Source organism: Sciurus carolinensis, chromosome 3, assembly GCF_902686445.1.
Source record: "Sciurus carolinensis chromosome 3, mSciCar1.2, whole genome shotgun sequence".
In the NCBI taxonomy this organism is placed as follows: Eukaryota; Metazoa; Chordata; class Mammalia; order Rodentia; family Sciuridae; genus Sciurus; species Sciurus carolinensis.
In genome coordinates this window covers 110,294,915-110,312,712 of record NC_062215.1, presented here as the reverse complement: position 1 = coordinate 110,312,712, position 17,798 = coordinate 110,294,915, and the positions used below count along the sequence as shown (strand labels likewise).

Here is a 17,798-nt window from a genome sequence, read left to right as displayed (position 1 = left end):
TTCCCATTTTTTTTTCCAAAATAGGAAACAGAGGCTTGGCAGGAAGTACAACAGAAACTGCCTAACTTTTAGCATATGAGCATATGATAGTTAAGAGTGCAAATTTTGAAGTAGGCCACTTACTTGGTATAACTCTAGGTTTACTCTAATGCTTCATTTCCTTACCTATTTCATAGGTAAAATGTGTGCTCTGCTGACAAACAGCATTTGCTTTGCAAATACTAGTTATTATGCAATACCATCAATGTTAAGAATTTCATATTAACAACTTAGAAATGTTAACTTTTTCACTATTTCAAATTTGTCTTTAACACATTATAAAAAGACCTTTTAAAGCCATTCAGATTTATGTACAGTATAGTCACTGCAAGGAAAGAAACTTCCAAGAGCTTACATATATAATTATATGCATTTAAAAACTGGAAATTAGGGCTGGGGAGATAGCTCAGCTGGTAAGAGTGCTTGCCTCGCAAGCACCAGGCCCTGAGTTCGATCCCCAGTACCGCAAAAAAAAAAAAAAAAAAAAACCTGGAAATTATAGCCATTTTATTCACATTTGCAGTATCTCTCTGTGACAGCATTATTGGTATGTTTTGTTTTCTTCATACTTGGCATCCAAAATTTCATTAATGTAATTGTCTTACATTGTTAATTAAGAAAAATAGTTACTTACAAAAGAAAAAACAAAAACATTTTTTTGCTGGATCCTGGGGCACACACCTAAAATCCCAGCAGCTCAGGAGGCTGAGACAGGAGGATTGCAAGTTCAAGACCATACCCAGCAACTCAGCAAGGCCCTGAGCAACTTAGTGAGACCCTGTTTCAAAATAAAAAAATAAAAAGGGCTAGAAATGTAGCTCAGTGGTAAAATCCTCTGGGTTAAATCCCCAAAACCAAAAATGAATATATAAATAAGTAAGTAAAATCTATAAAGTACTTAAAAGGAGAATAATTTTGTCTTTAAACTGTGGGTTTACAGTCTAGGCATCTAAATGCCATAAAGTCACAAATATCAAAATTAGTTTTGTTCTAATAAAGACCAAATGAGAGCTAAGATTAAAATCACTTAAGGAAGTGGGGTTTAGATTACCTGGGTATGACTTAACTAATGAATTTCCACATACCAATCAATAGTCTTCAACAATTATCAACACTTGAACAATCTTGTCTATTTTACTATCCCCCTACATTATTTTAAAGCAATCCCATTTATTACATAAACGCCTAGTCTTGTTGGGTGTTGGTGGCACATGCGTATAGTTCCAGGGACTCAGGAAGCCAAGGAAGGAGGATCTCAAGTTCAAAGCCAGCCTCAGCAACTTAGCAAGGCCCTAAGCAACTCAGGGAGACCTTGTCTCAAAAAATAAAAAGCAGTAGGGATATGGGCTCAGTGGTTAAGTGCCCCTGGGTTCAGTCCCTAGGGAAAAAAACCAAAAACCCTAACCTTAAAATGGTGTAACCAATGTGATAAATCATAAAATATGGCTAAAACAATCCCTCCACCATAATATGTAAACACCTTTGCAATGCAATCCTGATGGTCTGCCCTGGAAAAGGCAGTCTTTATTTTCCCATCTCCCTGAATGTGAACTAGCCTTGTGAGACACTGTAATCAAGACAATGTAATGTGAATACTATTAAATGATTTGAAAATGTTGTAAGAAGTTTTATTGCTACCATTTTTACTCTTGGATGTTATCCTGAGAAATCCATGTCATAAAAGATCACATGGAGCAAGGCCTAGATGTCAACCAACACCAACTGCCAGACATGTGAATAACAACATCTTGGACCTCCCAGCCTGGGAAATCCTCCAACTGAATGCTGGTATATGAGTGAACCCAGACAAAATCAGACCTGCCCAACAGGCACACAGAACTGTAAAAAACACAGTAAACAGTTGTTTTAATTCATTAGGTTTTAAGGTGGTTTGTTATGCATCAACAGCACAAAAGCTTCCTAACAGTTTAACTTATACCTTCCAATTACTATACCATAATTTGATGTGCCCAGTCTCTATGAAAAACCTGATTCTACTGGTTGAACTAGCTGTGACTCAAAATCTATCTTAAATATCAAGGGAGGTTTGTTAATGAATTACCAAGACCACAACATTACTATATGATAAACTTGTGGCACAAAGGCCAGAGTTTCACACAAAACATCAATGTGTTTCAATACTGAGATTCTTCCAGAAGAGTTACAATTCCATTATTTATCTATACTTGCTTATCCTTCTGTTAAATATATATATATATATCTTGGAGAAAACTTTTTTTGGGGGGAGGGGGTTAATGAGAATTATCCTAGATTTTACTGATCCCAGTGAACAGGGAGACACGGAAAATAACATTGGCCAAATGAGGGAAAGCAATTTGAAAGCATAGGATTTTGGGGGTCCTTAAAAAACAGTCTGGGGCTGGGGTTGTGGCTCAGTGGTGGAAAGCACTTACCTGGCATGTGTGAGGCACTGGGTTTGATTCTCAGCACCACATATAAATAAATGAATAAAATAAAGGTCCAACAAAAACTAAAACAAAAAATAAAAAATAAAAAATAAATAAAAATCTGATTTTTAGCCGATAAAATTTAAGGCATAAAAATATGCCCAAATCTTAAAAAACAAAAATCAGGTAAAAGTTTCAAAATCCCCAGGGGAAAATATAACTATGAAGTTGTCTTTAAAAGATAACCTGTTCTTGAAGTGAATTTACTCTGTAGATGTCAAGTTTCAACCTTCATTCAGTAAGTGGAAACCATTTTAGGGTTCTTTCTGCAAAGCGAGAAACACATGATAACTAGCTTTTAAGGTTCAAATTTTGCCTTCTTTTAAAGCTGTTGACAAAAATGGGTGTAGAGTAATAGGTGATTTTAAAACCATGTGTTAACTTATCTAGTTTAACCGGTACAGTCGCAGAGAAATGTATTTGAGAACAAGAAAAACCGGCTTTGATGGCAATAAGTTCATATCAGAGCAGAAAAATTAGAAATGAAGATCAGTGAAAACCAAAACCCAGCCAACTCTCCAATTATAAAGTCATTTTATCCCCTACAACCACCCTTTTTGGGTTCATCTTACAATAAGCAACTTTACTAAAGTTTCTGTAAAATAATTATTTGTGATTATACAAATTAATTCCCTACAATGAAATTATGCTTTAGTGAATTCAAGTAATCTTAGTAAGAAGTCAAAAATCTTTTCCATTTTCATTTTAATCATGTGTTATTTAGCTGTTAAAAGGTACACTGGGTTTATTTTGTTTAGAAATGAGGTTTGATGCAAACCTATGCATTTCACTTTTTCTCATTTTTTAAAAAAATTATTTATAGTACTTAACTATCTGTGGTAACAGAAAAATGTATCAGCAAAGAATCTAAAAATCACTTTTATTTGTTGTAAGGACACTGCAGCTTTCCATTCCACAACACAGAGCACTAAATTTTTAATATGGCAATGAAGTTTTTCACGTCAAGCTTTAACCTCCCATTCAACTTAGGTTTCAGGTATGGGAAGCAAACTGTCACTCCCTAAAACAGACCATATTATGACTTTGCAGTTTTCTTATCAAAATCCTAGTCATCTTTCACATCTTAGTTCAAGTAATACTTCCTGTAAAATTTCCCCCCAAGATTAAGCACCCCTGCTTTACACTACCACAGTACTACAAAGTACACTAAGACAATAATAATAGTTCTTTATATATTAGTCTGATGACTAAACTGTGAGCTGTGGAGAGAAGCACTGTCAAACTCATTCTTGTAATAAGAAGCCCTAATCTACTAGTCAGACAATAAATGACGCAGTATCAAAGTGTTTTACATTACTTGATAAATTTTGCACTATAAAATTACTTTGCTAAAATATTAAAAGATGGGCAACCCTTGAACATATACAAGATGGAAGAGGTGTGAAAGATGGATATGTATCTGCTTAAAAATTGGCTACAAGAGTCATTTTTGACTTATGTCCAGGTTGACACCTTCATGTAGAACATATAGGGGAAATAAGCCCTCTTGTCAACATGGCAGAAAAAAAGACATCACTTGAATTTATTATAGGAGGAGTTCTTATTCAAGACACCTGACCCTGGGCTAGGAGTAAAGCTTTGTGGTATAGTGGGTGCTTGGCATGCACATGATCCTACATTGGATAAAGATACCTGACCCATCATGACACTGAAAATAACCCAAGACCATGCATGATGACCATTTAGGTTAAAAGAATAGTTATTAAAAGTTCTTATCTAAAAAAACCTTTGTAATGTAGACCTTGAATTTAACTGTGATGTTCCTGAGGAAACCTGAAGAGGTTAAATAATTATGACAAAAATCAAGCCTCAAACCCAGGTCTTCTGACTCTAGTGTACCACTGTTGTTTCACGAAATGCTGAAAGAGCAATAAAATAAAATACCCAATTTCTGAAACAAATTTGTTACCTCATAAAAATAACTAGTCACACTAGTTACCTGCCTTCATAATGGTATCTATTTGACTCAAATAAAAAATTCATCTCAAAGGCCGTACCTTTCAGTTCTGGTCAGAAATGGGGAGATTTAAAACTATAAAAAAGGAATAGTACCTAAAAAGTCCTACAAAAATTGGGCCCCTACTAAATTCAATTTTATATGTTACACTTAATAGTATCAGACAGCAGTCATAATGAATTTATTACCCACACTGAGATTTCCCCCCCATACTGATATTGACTTTTGAACAAAGGAGAAAGTATTACTGTAGTATCTTGATGTGTGTTTACGTTCATCTTCACTACGCAGTTTCATCAAAATCAGAGTATTCTACTACTCGCACCTTCCATATTTTTACTTCTTAGGCCAACAAGTCTGTTTTCATACACATCACCACGTATTTCAATTTGAAGAATATATGATCTACACAAAAAATGTCACGATTTTCTGGAAGTGGCGCTGTCAATTAAGGACTCTTCACCGAATCCAAGGGACTGACAAAGTCTCTTCAATTCGAGGCAGGGTTGGCTAAGCCCTAACCCTCCCCGCCAACACCGCGCTCGCTGAATACCTCACTCGCGACACCCCAGACTCGCAAGGCTCGGTTGGACCCTCCGGTCACCAGCCGAAGAGAGGGCCGCCCCGGGCCAAAGTAGGGCACCAGCCCCTTCCCCGCGCCCAACACGCGTCCATACGAAAGACGCACAATCCTACCCTACACCCGTCACAAACTCCTACACCGGACGACAGGGTACTGGTGGCGGAGGCCTGCCCGAACCCAGGTCCTGCACCTCATCAGGCGAGGAGGCGGCCTCGGTCCCCAGGCCCGCACTTGGTGGCCTCCCCTCCCCCACCCGCGGCCTGGCCTCAGACTGGCTCCCCCGGAGAAGCCCAAGCTACGCAGCATATTACCCAGCTCCAGAGCTGCCACCGTACAGGGTACGACCCGCCGGCAGCGACCACACCGCCGCCTTCCTCCTCCGAGTTCCAGGCCTCTGAGCGAGGAAGAGTCTTCCGCAACGAAGTACAATGGCGCCGGCCCCTCGCCCGGATCCGGCGCAGCACCAGCAGCCACCGTTAAATGCCCCTCCCTTCCTCTCCCCCCGCCCCACTACGCGTACTTTCTGGCTTCTCGCGAGAGGGGCGGCGCTGCGGGGATCCGAGAGGTGCCGGCGCGCTCGACGTACCCCACCGCGGGGTGGTGCTCTGACTGCGGCAACCGTTGAAGGCTGCCCCGGGGGAGGCAGCTAGGCGCCACGGGTAAGCGGCTGAGGCTGGTCCGCCGGCGTGCTGGCGGCTGGGCGGGCGTGTGTCCGGGAGCGCGGAGCGGGCGCTGTAGGCCTGGCCCTGGTTGGCCGTCCTCGCCTGGCTGACGGGGCGCTCCTAGCCAGCCCCTTCGCTGCCTGGCGCCCGGGTCGCCGCCCACAGACTCTCGTCCCTGGGACCAACCTGCGGGGCCCACAGCTTGAAATACCGCCTGACTTTTTTTTTTTTTTTTTTTAAAGCGCTTGGCAAGTGGCGCAGTGAATGTTTATTGGATTGAATCAAGTACAGCTTCTTCCAGCCTTCCCTCCTCCCCTCTGTCTCCCTGCGCTCCCAGACTGATTTGAAGGAGACCCCTGAAGGGTTTGGTTTGTCCACTTGAGGTGGTGTCATTGTGGTAATGGAGTCTTGGTGGTGGGGTACTTTCACAATCGTTTCTTTTAAAATCATATTATCCTTTGATAGTGTAACTACAGATTTTGCAGTAAAATTTCACTTATTTAGAAAAAAGGGAGGAAAATTGTAACAAATGGTTGGTAAGTATTAGATGAAACTTTCAAAACTGCTGTAAATGTAAAATAAGAGGTTTGTAAGTACTAATGCATAGAGGAATAGGCTCGAGGAAAAAGCCACAATTCGTGTGGATTTAGGTGATATGTGGATTTTGAATAATGTGTGAAGCGGGTTTTTTAATGGTAAAAGATCAGTTACTTATTGAAACTTGGACACATGCTGAAGGCAGCAGGATTATTAAGTTATTAAAAACAATCTATTGGATCCAAAAAAAATTCCATAAGTGGAATATGATGTTTATATGTACTTGTCATTTCATCTGAAGGGAATGGAATATCAAACTCTATCGTCCTTATTTTACTGTGTCTTGGAGACTAACTGTCCTTCACTATATTTTAAATTATTGTGAATTTTGAAGATTTTTTTTTTTTTCCAGTACTGGGGATTGAACCCAGGGGTGCTGTACCACTGAGCTTCATCTCCAGCCCTTTTTATTTTATTTTGACAGGGTCTTGCTGAGTTGCTAAATTGCTGAGGCTGGACTCAAACCTGCCATCCTTCAGCCTCATCTTGCCGAGTCCCTGGGATTACAGGGGTGTGCCATGGCACCTGGCTACTGTTTGATTATGTTAAAAGTTGACACAGATTCCAGTCTTTTAGGGTATGAGATGAAGAGTAAATGTCTAGTGTCAGGTTACTTACACAGAAATTATTTTGCCTGTTTGAGTGACCCTATATAGCACAGTGGTTGTTTAAATAAAAATACATACCCTGAAGAATTAGGCTGCATGGGTTCAAATCCCAGTCATGCCTCTTAACTAACCTTTATCTTGAGCAGTTCTTTAACCTTGCTAAGATTAAGCTTTCTATGAAATTTGGGTTAATAAAAATACCTATACCTCACAGTTTGTCAAAGGAATTAAATGAGATAGTACTGTCAGTTTCTAAAACATAGTAAGCATTCCAATATTATTAGCTATTACATTCCATGTCCAAACTACCACTAATATTGTGTTTCTGGGGCTTAATATTGCATAGGTCCCTTAAACATCTTTTCAAGATTATTCAACGCTAAGAGAAATGTCAGCATCATTTTCCTGAGATATGGCAATCATACCTGGTAGTGGGAACTTTGCTGTGGAACTCCCAAACCTGGCAAGAATGCTGCAGATTTTGGCAGATGATGGCTTCATCCCCTCCCAGCACTGATGATAATATTAGAGGTGAGTGTGGCACCAATTTCCCCTAGGGATTCCAGATTTTAGTTTTTTATTGGTGCTAGTAAGTAAAGGTCACTAATTAATGTGTTTTTATCCTTTAAGAATGGTTAGTTGTGTTATTATCAACATATAAATATTGAGATTTTGCTAGGAATTAGGGATACAAGTAGGGATGACAGTGACCTTTTTTTCTGAACTCAAAATCAGGACCGGGCTGGGGTTGTGGCTCAATGGTAGAATGCTTGCTTAGCATGTGTGAGGCACTGGGTTCGATTCTCAGCACCACATGTAAGTAAATAAATAAAGGTCCATCAACAACTAAAAATATATATATATGTATATATATATATATATATTTTTTTTTTTTTTTAAATCAGGACATGATTTGACAGTCAAGTATCTGAAATCAGAACTGTTCCAAACAATTTAGACTCCATGGTTACCTTTCATGTATAGCATTCCCCCACTTGATCTTTCTTTGCTAAACTTTTTATTCTTTATGACCGACTCTGGCACTTCTTTCTACATCTAAATATCTTTGTTCACCACTTGCCAGTACCATTCATATTATTTTACATTTTTGAACATGGCTTCTATTCTAAGTTATTGACTATTGACTATTATTAATTGTTCCCCTTTTGTTTTATAAACTTGTCCATTATTTAGTATGGTCAACAGCCCTTTAGTCTTATGTTTAAGTTTTTCGTTTTTTGCCTCATCTGATCACTTATAATTTAGATATTGAATCTTAAGTTTCTTATTTTCCCCCTTTTAAAAATTAAGTTTCTTATTTTCCCCCTTTTAAAAATCATTTTATAAACTAACCTCCTAAGAAAGTACTCTGTGGCAAAGGCCATTCTATAGATACTCTTTATGTTGCAAATCATGTCTTTTTTTTTTTTTTTTTTTGGTTGGACTGGGGATCAAACCAGGGCTTTGAGCATGCTAGGCAGGCATTCTACCACTGCGCTATATCCTCAGTCCATTTTATTTTATTTTGACATAGAGACTGCTGAGTCTGGCCTCAAACTTTTGTTCCTTCTGTTTCAGCCTCCCAGTTACTGGGATGACAGGTGTGTGTCACCTGACCGTATCATTTTTAATTATAGATTATTTTTATTTTTTTATTTTTTTTTATTTTATTTTTGCGGTGCTGGGGATTGAACCCAGGGCCTTGCGCTTGCAAGGCAAGCACTCTACCAACTGAGCTATATCCCCAGCCCTAGATTATTTTTAAACTTTTGTGAAACAGGAGGTCAAATCCCATGAGACAGAAGTGCTTATGGTGAGATCCCTAAGTTGAAAACAGGAATACCAAATTCTTAAATAGTAATCTTATTAATTCCTAGAGAAGGGAACCTGGTATTTTCAACTAACTTAACAATCTACTACTTTGAACTTCTAGATAGATCCCAGTGGTAAATTGAGGAATCTTACTTCTAAGAAATATTATCTAAAAGTCTTTTGCTATATATTTTTGATGAAAGGAATTTCTCTTGTCAAAAATAATAGACTCCCTATTTAGTGCTTTTTGAAATTTTTACTTTCCTCATTAAGTTTTACTGAAAGGTGTTTAATGAACATCCAGAACTGAGGATCTAGCTCAGTGGTAGAGAACTTGCCTAGCATGTGCCAGGACTTGGGTTTGATCCCCAGTATTGCAAAAATAAATAAAATAAAATAAAAATAAATGAACATTCAAAGCATTCTGTCGGTTAATGTCTGGTAGGTTAGCAGCAAAACTTTCAATTCTCAAAGACAATAGTCTAAAAGATTAAAAAAAATATGAAAAGAATACCATATTGAAACTCTGAGAAATCTTTCTTGTATGTAAGCTTTCAATCTATAGTTCACAAGTTAATAGGAAGATCATTTCTTAGTTTCTCCAGAATATCTGACTTGGCCAGGAACAATTCCCAATTTATGGGGCCTAGTTTGTATTTCTGTTTGTGAAGTACTTTTCAGACTGCCTTAAAAGAAATGTTTAATAAAGACAGCTATCTTACCAATAAAACTAGGATTTGGAAAACTATGGTACTCAGGCCAAATTTGGCCCAGCACCAGTTACTGTAAATGCTTTTATTAGAACACAGTCATGCTCATTAGCTTATGTATTGTCTGTGGATTAGGGTTCTCCAAAAAATAGAATTAATCATATACATTATCTATCCAGAGATTTATTGTAAGAAATGGCTAACCCGGTTGTGGTGGTTTGCAAATTTAAAATAGGTAGGGCAGACTGGCAGCCTGGAAACTCTTATAGGAGTCAGTGCTACAGCCACAGGATTTCTTCTCTGGGAAATTCTCAATTTTTTGCTCTTAACGCTGATTGGACAAAGCCCATTCACATTATTGAGAGTAATCTCTTTTACTTAAAATCAGCAGAGTATAGATATTGGTCACAGCTACAAAATGTCTTCATAGCAACACCTAGAGTGGTGTTGATTGTGTAACTGGGTAGTATAACCTTTCCAAGTTGATCCATAAAATTAACCATCACCCATCTATGACTGATTTCTCACTGCAATTAAGAATTGAGTAGTTGTGACAGAAACAATATGACACAGAAATCCTAAAGTAGTCAATATTTGGTTCTTTATAGAAAATTTGCTGACTTCTGGAGTAAATCATAAAACCAGATTGAACAAACCCCTTTTCTTATAATGGAGTCCAGACAAATACATGCACACACATGCTCACTTATTCATACCCACACATATATACATAGAGATTTCACAATGATAATAAACAAGAATTGTGTTGACTGGGAGTGTAACTGAGTGGTAGAGTGCTTACCTGGCATGCATCTGGCCCTGGGTTCAATCCCCGGAATCCCCCACCAAAAATAAATAAATAAATAAGTAAATAAATAAGTAAATAAATAGGTAAATAAATAACAACAAACTGGCCTCTATGGCCACCTCAGACTACATTTTATGAGACTGGAAACAGGAAAGGATACTAATGTAAATTCCTTGGACACTCCTAATGAGATTCTTTATCTCCTTTCTTACCTTAAAATTGTTTCATGTGTCCATAAATACACAAATTTATAAAGAGGTTGTAAGCAGTTATCCATATTATTTTATTGTAGTCCTTTTCCTTTTTTTCCCTTTTTCTTTCCTTCTTTCCCCTCTTCCTTTTTAATTCGGCTCTCTTGCCTGGATCCTTTGCTACGTACATTGACAAACTACTGTATATCTCTCCATTTTTTTCCTCTGTATGATCACATACTCCTAAAAGAATCCTGTGTGTGTGTGTGTGTGTGTGTGTGTGTGTATGCGTATGTTGTGTGTATAGATAGATAAATAGATAGATACACAGAAAATATGCATATGTAGATATATTATTTTATAATTTATTTTATAAACAATATGAAATTTAAACATATATTTAGGGCTGGGGTACAACTCAGTGGTAGAGCATTCACTTAGCATATATGAGGCCCTGTGTTCTATCTCTCTAGCACTGAAAAAAAAATAAATAAAACCAAAAACATGTATCTTCATCTTTTTTTGCTCAATAGTACCTCTTCTCTGAAAGTTTATTTGTAATTGGTTGTTTATCTTTTCATACCAATTTGCAATTCTTACTACCATTCTGTTGCCTCGGTGTTTTCTTACCTCTGTTGATTTTGCACTTACTGTCTTTTGCTGTAGAAAGACACTTTTATCATTAAAGCTGTGATTTTTTTTTTTTTTTTTTTTTTTTTTTTTTTTTTTTTGGTAACTTCTAGATTTCCAGTTTAGGTTTAAAAAATCTTAACTATGCCTGAATTATATTATGTAGTACCCTTGATTTCTAGATTAAATAATTCAGAACCCTCCCCCCTTGGGAGTCTCTTAGCCAGGTCCCATGTGTTTGAGAAAAGTGTTAACTGCCAGAGGATGATGCTGGCTGTTATCAATCAATTCCCCATAAACTTATCTACTCAGTAAACACACAAGAGCCAATACTCCTTTTAAATGATTCTGGCCATACCAGCTCTGGCCTCAAACAACATGGAGTAGCCCAACTCTCTTTTATTTATAGACACACAGGTAAAGGGACCCTGAATGGGAGGAGCTTCTTCGGTGATGAACAGGATAGGTTGGAGTTACGGGAGCCATTTTCTCAGGGGGACTATTGCAGAAGCAGACAGGGAGCCATTCTCACAGTGCCACATGCAATAGGGCCCTCCCCTCCCCCATCTGGGACAGACTTCCCTATCTGCCAGTTCCCAGAAGTCAGACCTCTATGTCAGGAGGCTCTACCTAGTCTGATTCTGCTAAATAAGGATGACTTCCAATACACAACCTCCCCCTTATCCACTGAGCCACATCCCCAGCCCTTTTTTATATTTTATTTAGAGGCATGGTCTTGCTGAATTGCTAAGTGCCTCACTAAAGCCAGGTGCTGAAGCTGGCTTTGAATTTGCAATCCTCTTGCCTCAGCCTCCCAAATTGCTGGGATTACAGGTATGTACCACCATGCCTGGCAAGATTAATCTTGCTATTTAAAAATTTTCATTTTTAGAGGCTGGGGTTGTGGCTCAGTGGTAGAGTGTTTGCCTAGTACATGTGAGGCAATGGGTTCGATCCCCAACACCACATAAAACTAAATAAACCAAATAAATTTTTTTTCATTTTTATATATAGAATAACAATAGGATCTAGTTTTGTCTTCTCTAAAATAAACCAGGTTGTGTCAGTAGCATTTATAAATACTTCAGTATTTCTCTGTGATTAGAAAGATCACCTTTGTCATATATTAAATTTAAAAATTTATGCTGAATTTATTTCTGGATTTTTTATTCTGAAAAAGAAATTATTTGACACTAAACGGTTCAAAAAACAGTTACTACCTTTTTTTTAAATAAAAAAAAATTTAAGTTGTCAGTGAGCCTTTATTTTATTTATTTATAGGCAGTGCTGAGAATTGAACCCAGTGCCTCATGCCAGGCTGGTGGTCTATCACTAAGCTACAACTCCAGCCCCAATTACTACCTTTTGTTTCTTTCTCATTTGTTAATACTGTTCTGCATTTCTGTCATCTTTCTATCAATGGTAACTAAGTGTCCTCTAGAATCACCCAATATGCCTAACGGTTTTTGTATTAAATAATGCAGTCTGCCTAAAATTATCTTAATTCCTTTTTTTCCACTTTTCTTATATCCCTTCATCAGCAAGTTGTGAAAGCCATTGAATATACTTCAGTTATTTAACAACACCTCATTAGTACTTTTGTATATAACAATCATTTTTGAAAATGTACGCATTCACACATACATCAAATTAATTAGTTTCTCAACCCTGTTTGTTGTCCCAGAGTCAACTCTTAAGTTTTTTACCATAGAACTTTAGCCACTCTTAACAACAAATCTGCATTTGTACCATGGTCAATATAGAAGAAATCACACTTTTTTTTTCCTATTATAACATCATAAATAGTACAGAAGTGGTGACATACTTTAAATATTTAGCATAAAATATGTTTATAAGTTTTAACTTTTGCATAACACATAAGCATTTTGGTGATGATTGTTGATTTGTTGTGGTTTGAATATTATTCTCTGCAAAACTGCAAAACTCTACACTTTTAAAAATTACATTTTAACTCTCGGTTTTTAGAGTTTGTTGATTTAGTACTTTTTTTCTTTTTTTTTGGTACTAAGATTGAACCCAGAGGTCCATTGAGCTAAATTCTCAACCCTTTTATTTTTTATTTTAATACAGGGTCTCATTAAGTTGCTGAGGCTAGCCTTGAACTTGTAATCTTCCTTCCTCAGGCTCCGCACCCACTGGGATTATAGGCATGCCTCATCATTCCTGGCCATTTTGTACATTTTTGTTTCTTTGCATGGGGCTAATTTTGCACTATTTGTGGGAAGACTTTTCTTGGGAAGTTGATTATTTCATTGTTTTCAAATCCATTAAAGTATTTTTTTAAGCTTGTATTTATCTCAAATAGTTACTTGCATTGAAAGTTTAGTAGCCAGGCACAGTGGTGCCCACATGTAATCCCAAGTACTCGAGAGACTGAGACAGAAGGATGACAAGTTTGTGGCCAGTTTCAGTAACTTACTGAGACCCTCTCTCAAAAAGTTTGAAAAAAGGGCTAGAGATGTAGCCTAATGGTAGAGTGCCTGGGTTTAGTCCCTAGTACTAGAAAACAACAACAGCAACAGAACCCAGGGTTTAAACATGTATATGCATACAAGGGTATGAATGAAAATATGAAAGATGTTTTAATGAATATTTGATTTCCTCATAACTTTTAACAGTTTTCTAAATGTACTGATGTGTTTTGTGTTAGAATTTATTGTCAGACTAATAACCAGTTTTTTGTTATATCAATTTTAAGATTACTTATAATAATACAAATTACTAGAGTAGTTCTAAAATACAATTTTTTGTAAAGTTTATCAGAATTTTAATAGGCTTTATTAATAATTTTCGGTCTGAATAAAGAAGGCATTAATCATAGTGTATCATTTGGGATGAGGGTATAGCTTAGTGATAGAGCTTGTGTTTAGTGTGTACAAGGCCCTGGGTTTAATCTCTAGCACCAAAAAATAATAATAGCATTAAATTTTTAATTGGGTGAATAAAAATCTGTCTGGAAAAAGTTTGGGTAAGCCACATGTAGTGGCATGCACCTGTATTCCCAGCTGTTTGGGAGACTAAAACATAAATATAGGGGCTAGCTTGGGGAATATAGGCAGAGTACGTGTCTTAAAATTTTTTAAAAAAATAAAATAATTTTGGTAAAGAGTTTTATGTTAAATTTAATAATTCTTCTTGAATAATGTTCAGAAATAAAAATTGCTGTGTTTAGCTTTATGCTTGAAAGAAATTTACATAGATTCACACTTAGCATTTATTCTTTTATGAAAAGATATTATGTGGAAAAGACTAAGAATATTACACCACCTAGCTTCTAAATCAACCAAAGTGGAATAAAAACAACTCTCGGACTTTGAATGGGAACTTTTTACAAGCCTTATTTAGAAGGCTTTTATTTTCTTGCTAGTAGAAAAAAATGTGGATTTTAGACTTTGTTCAGAGCAAAATTGGCACAGATCACCCTTACAGGATTCTTAGCTTGTTTTATGTAGGAAAAGAATGTGTAGTTGGAAAGAAATGTATGAAATTATTAATATAAGGCAGATAAACAGTTTTAAAAATAGAATATAAAGTAGAATTTTTAAAATCAGATAACTATTGAAAAATACTTGGTAGGTCTGGGAATATAATTCAGTGGTAGAGCATGGCAGGTGTGAGACACTGGTTTTAATCCCCGGTAACCCCCTGTCCCCTCCCACACAATTGTAAAATTTTAATTAGTAGTATGAAACCATTTTCATTGAAATCTTTTATAACACTAATTGATCAATCCACAGTTCATACAGATAAGTGAGCAAATTACCTTTACTTGTTAAACAATGATAGCAAAAACAAAAGAAACAAGTTCTCAGTTCTTTAGATGGAGACCAAGCCAGGTAACAGGGTTTGTGCCTGAAGTCCTAACTACTTGGAAGACTGAGGCAGGAGGACCACTGGAACAGGAGTTTAAGACCATTCTGGGCAACATAGTGAGAACCTGTATCAAACAGACAAACAGAACTGGGATTGTGGCTCAGTGGGAGAGCCTGGGTTCAATCCTCAGCACCACATAGAAAAATAAATAGTATACAGGTTATTGTGTCCATCTACAACAACAACAAAAAATTTTAAAAGGGCATACATATATAAGGGATATATCTTTTAAAAATAAAATTAATATTTTAAACTTGTGAGAGTAGCCTTTGTTATTACTTATAAAAGTTAATGAGAAAGAATAAAGTGTCCATGTTGTGTCTATAAATGAATGTTCTGTTTTAAAATTTTCACTGGAAAATGTATGTAAATTTTATTTTACAATAAATGTGATGTTTAGCGTGGTGACTGACATTAACTACATTTAGGTTTCATTTGTAAAATAAAATATTCTTTTTGACAGTAATTGATGAGAAATTTTGTTCTGTAGTTTTTATTAGAGACCAACCATTATCTTATTTAGCACAGCAAAAGTAAGTTTTGTAATAGTTTCCTTAATCAAAAATATTCATTAGTAAAATTTAACATTAGGCATAATTAGATCACACATTTAACTATCAAATATATATAACTAGAAATTTAGTATGAATTTTACTTGAGTATCTTTAAGAAACAGATTACACTTTATGAGAATAAGAAATTATTCATTCTATTAGTATAAAATATTCTCTTAAGTGGAATTTATAAGGAGACAGAATTTATTCTTATAATTGTTTGGTAAGTTTTGAGTATATTATTAGGGAAATACTATGTTCTCATTGTCACCCAAAATTTGTTTTGAAACTTAATGGCCAATGTAATATATTAAGAAGTAGGGCATTTAGGAGGTAATTTAGTCATGAGAGCAGAGCCCTCATGGATGGGGTCAAAGCCCTTATAAAAGAACTGGAAGGAGTACATTTACTCTCTTCTGCTTTTGCAGTGTGAGGAGGATATAGCAATTTACCCCACCCATGGATACATCAACAAGGTAACATCTTGGAAGCAGAGAGCAGCCCTTACCAGACACCGGACTTACCAACAATTAGATCTTGGACTTCTAGCCTTTAGAGCCATAAGAAATAGGTTTCTATTATTTAAAAATTATACAGCGTGTTGTATTTTGTTATAGCAGTATAACTGGACTAACATAAGAATCAAGTATAATGCCAGCGGTTTGGGAGGCTGAGGCAGGAGAATTCCGAGTTCAAGCCAACCTCAGCAAAAGCAAGGTGTTAAGCAATTCAGTGAGACCCTTTCTCTAAATAAAATACCAAATAGGACTGGGAATGTAGCTAAGTGGTTGAGTGCCCCTGAGTTCAATCCCTGGTACCAAAAAAAAAAAAAAAAAAAAGAATCAAATAGTATGTTTGAGTGATCAGATTTTATTTCAGTAATGAATAGAGTAGGGGGCTGCAGTTATAACTCAGTGGTAGAGTGCTTGCCTAGCATGTGTGAGGCACTGGGTTCAATCCTCAGCAACACGAAAAATAAATAAATAAAACATAAAGGTATTGTGTTGCTGGGCGCAGTGGCACATGCCTGTAATCCCAGCTGCTTGGGAGGCTGAGGCAGGAGGATCGCAAGTTCAAAGCCAGCCTTAGCAACTTAGCAAGGCACTTAACTCAGTGGGACCTTGTCTTTAAATAAAATACAAAAAAGGACTGGAGATGTGGCTCAGTGGTTAAGCACCCTGGGTTCAATTCTCAGTACCAAAAAAATAAAGGTAGTGTTTCCAAAAAAAAAAATGAGTGTAATAGAAACTATCATCTATAAATACATAGTATATTTTAATAACAAGTAAAATAAAAATTGATTAACATTTTTTATGCTAAATACTTTATTTTTTAATTTTATTTTTGATTGTACTGGGTATTGAACCCAGGGCTTTGGGCATGCTATGCAAGTGCTTTACCACTAAGCCACATCCTCAGCCCCTCTATTCTCAATATTTTAATAGCAGTTGAGGTAAATGACATCTTCTTGAATTTAAAAGGAAGAAAATAGCACCTACATTTTTATAGATACCAGTTTTAAATAAATCATTTAAATGGTTAATTTGAATATAAACTTCATATTTCAAATATCTTTAAAATAACCTTTATCACAAATTTATGTTTTCACATTTAGCATTGTATTTTTTTTTCTTTTTGGTAGTGTTACATAGTGTTTATAAAATCTTATATTTAAAATACAGAACACAGACTTTTTAGAGTATATTCATAAAACTTCACATACTTTACTCCAGTAATCATAGATATTAAAAATATGGTGTAGAAATAGATTATTAATGCCAAATTCTCAAAGCTTTTTATTTCATTTTTCTTTGTTCTTTTCTTGTGGTGCTAGGGATCAAATCCAGGTCCTTGCACATTCTAGGCAAGCACTGTACCACTGAGCTACACATCCCCTCCCCAACCTTCTTAAAGCTTTTTAAAAGAACATTTGTCTAAAAGGAATATAGGAAGTGGACTTGGTGGCGCATGCCTGTAACCTCAGAAGGCTAAAGCTGGAGGATCACAAGTTTGAAAACAGCCTGGGCAGTTAGCAAGACCCTGTCTCAAAATAAAAATAAAGAACGACTTGGGGTGTAGCAGTGGTAGAGCACCCCTGGGTTAAATCTCCAGTACTACCAAAAAAAAAAAAAAGAAAGAAAGAGAAAAGGACTAGTAGGGATATAGCCTAGTGTTCATTGCCCTTAGGTTCAATCCCCAGTACTGCAAAAAAGAAAGGAAAAAAAAAAAAAGCAAATAGGTATCTTTGGGATTACTTACATTTG

General features: G+C 36.4%; 1 protein-coding gene and 1 long non-coding RNA gene across 7 annotated transcripts in view; one reads left to right on the top strand and one right to left on the bottom strand.

Annotated features, from left to right (window-relative positions):
- The window catches only part of Marchf7 (membrane associated ring-CH-type finger 7), a 55,576-nt gene extending 49,799 nt beyond the window's left edge, over positions 1-5,777 (bottom strand). For 5 of the 6 annotated variants that reach the window (XR_007107805.1, XR_007107806.1, XM_047546028.1 and 2 more), the window contains exon 1: positions 5,380-5,552. The gene's annotated coding sequence lies outside the window, so the exon portion shown is untranslated. Of the gene's footprint in view, positions 1-5,379; positions 5,553-5,588 lie in introns of those variants that run through there. The other variant, XM_047546027.1, reaches the window with a different exon arrangement.
- Positions 5,671-17,798, top strand: part of LOC124980461 (uncharacterized) — a 144,787-nt gene continuing 132,659 nt past the window's right edge. The window contains exons 1-3 of the long non-coding RNA XR_007107808.1: positions 5,671-5,727; positions 5,973-6,113; positions 7,282-7,466. This is a non-coding gene — a long non-coding RNA (uncharacterized LOC124980461). The remainder of the gene's footprint in view (positions 5,728-5,972; positions 6,114-7,281; positions 7,467-17,798) is intronic.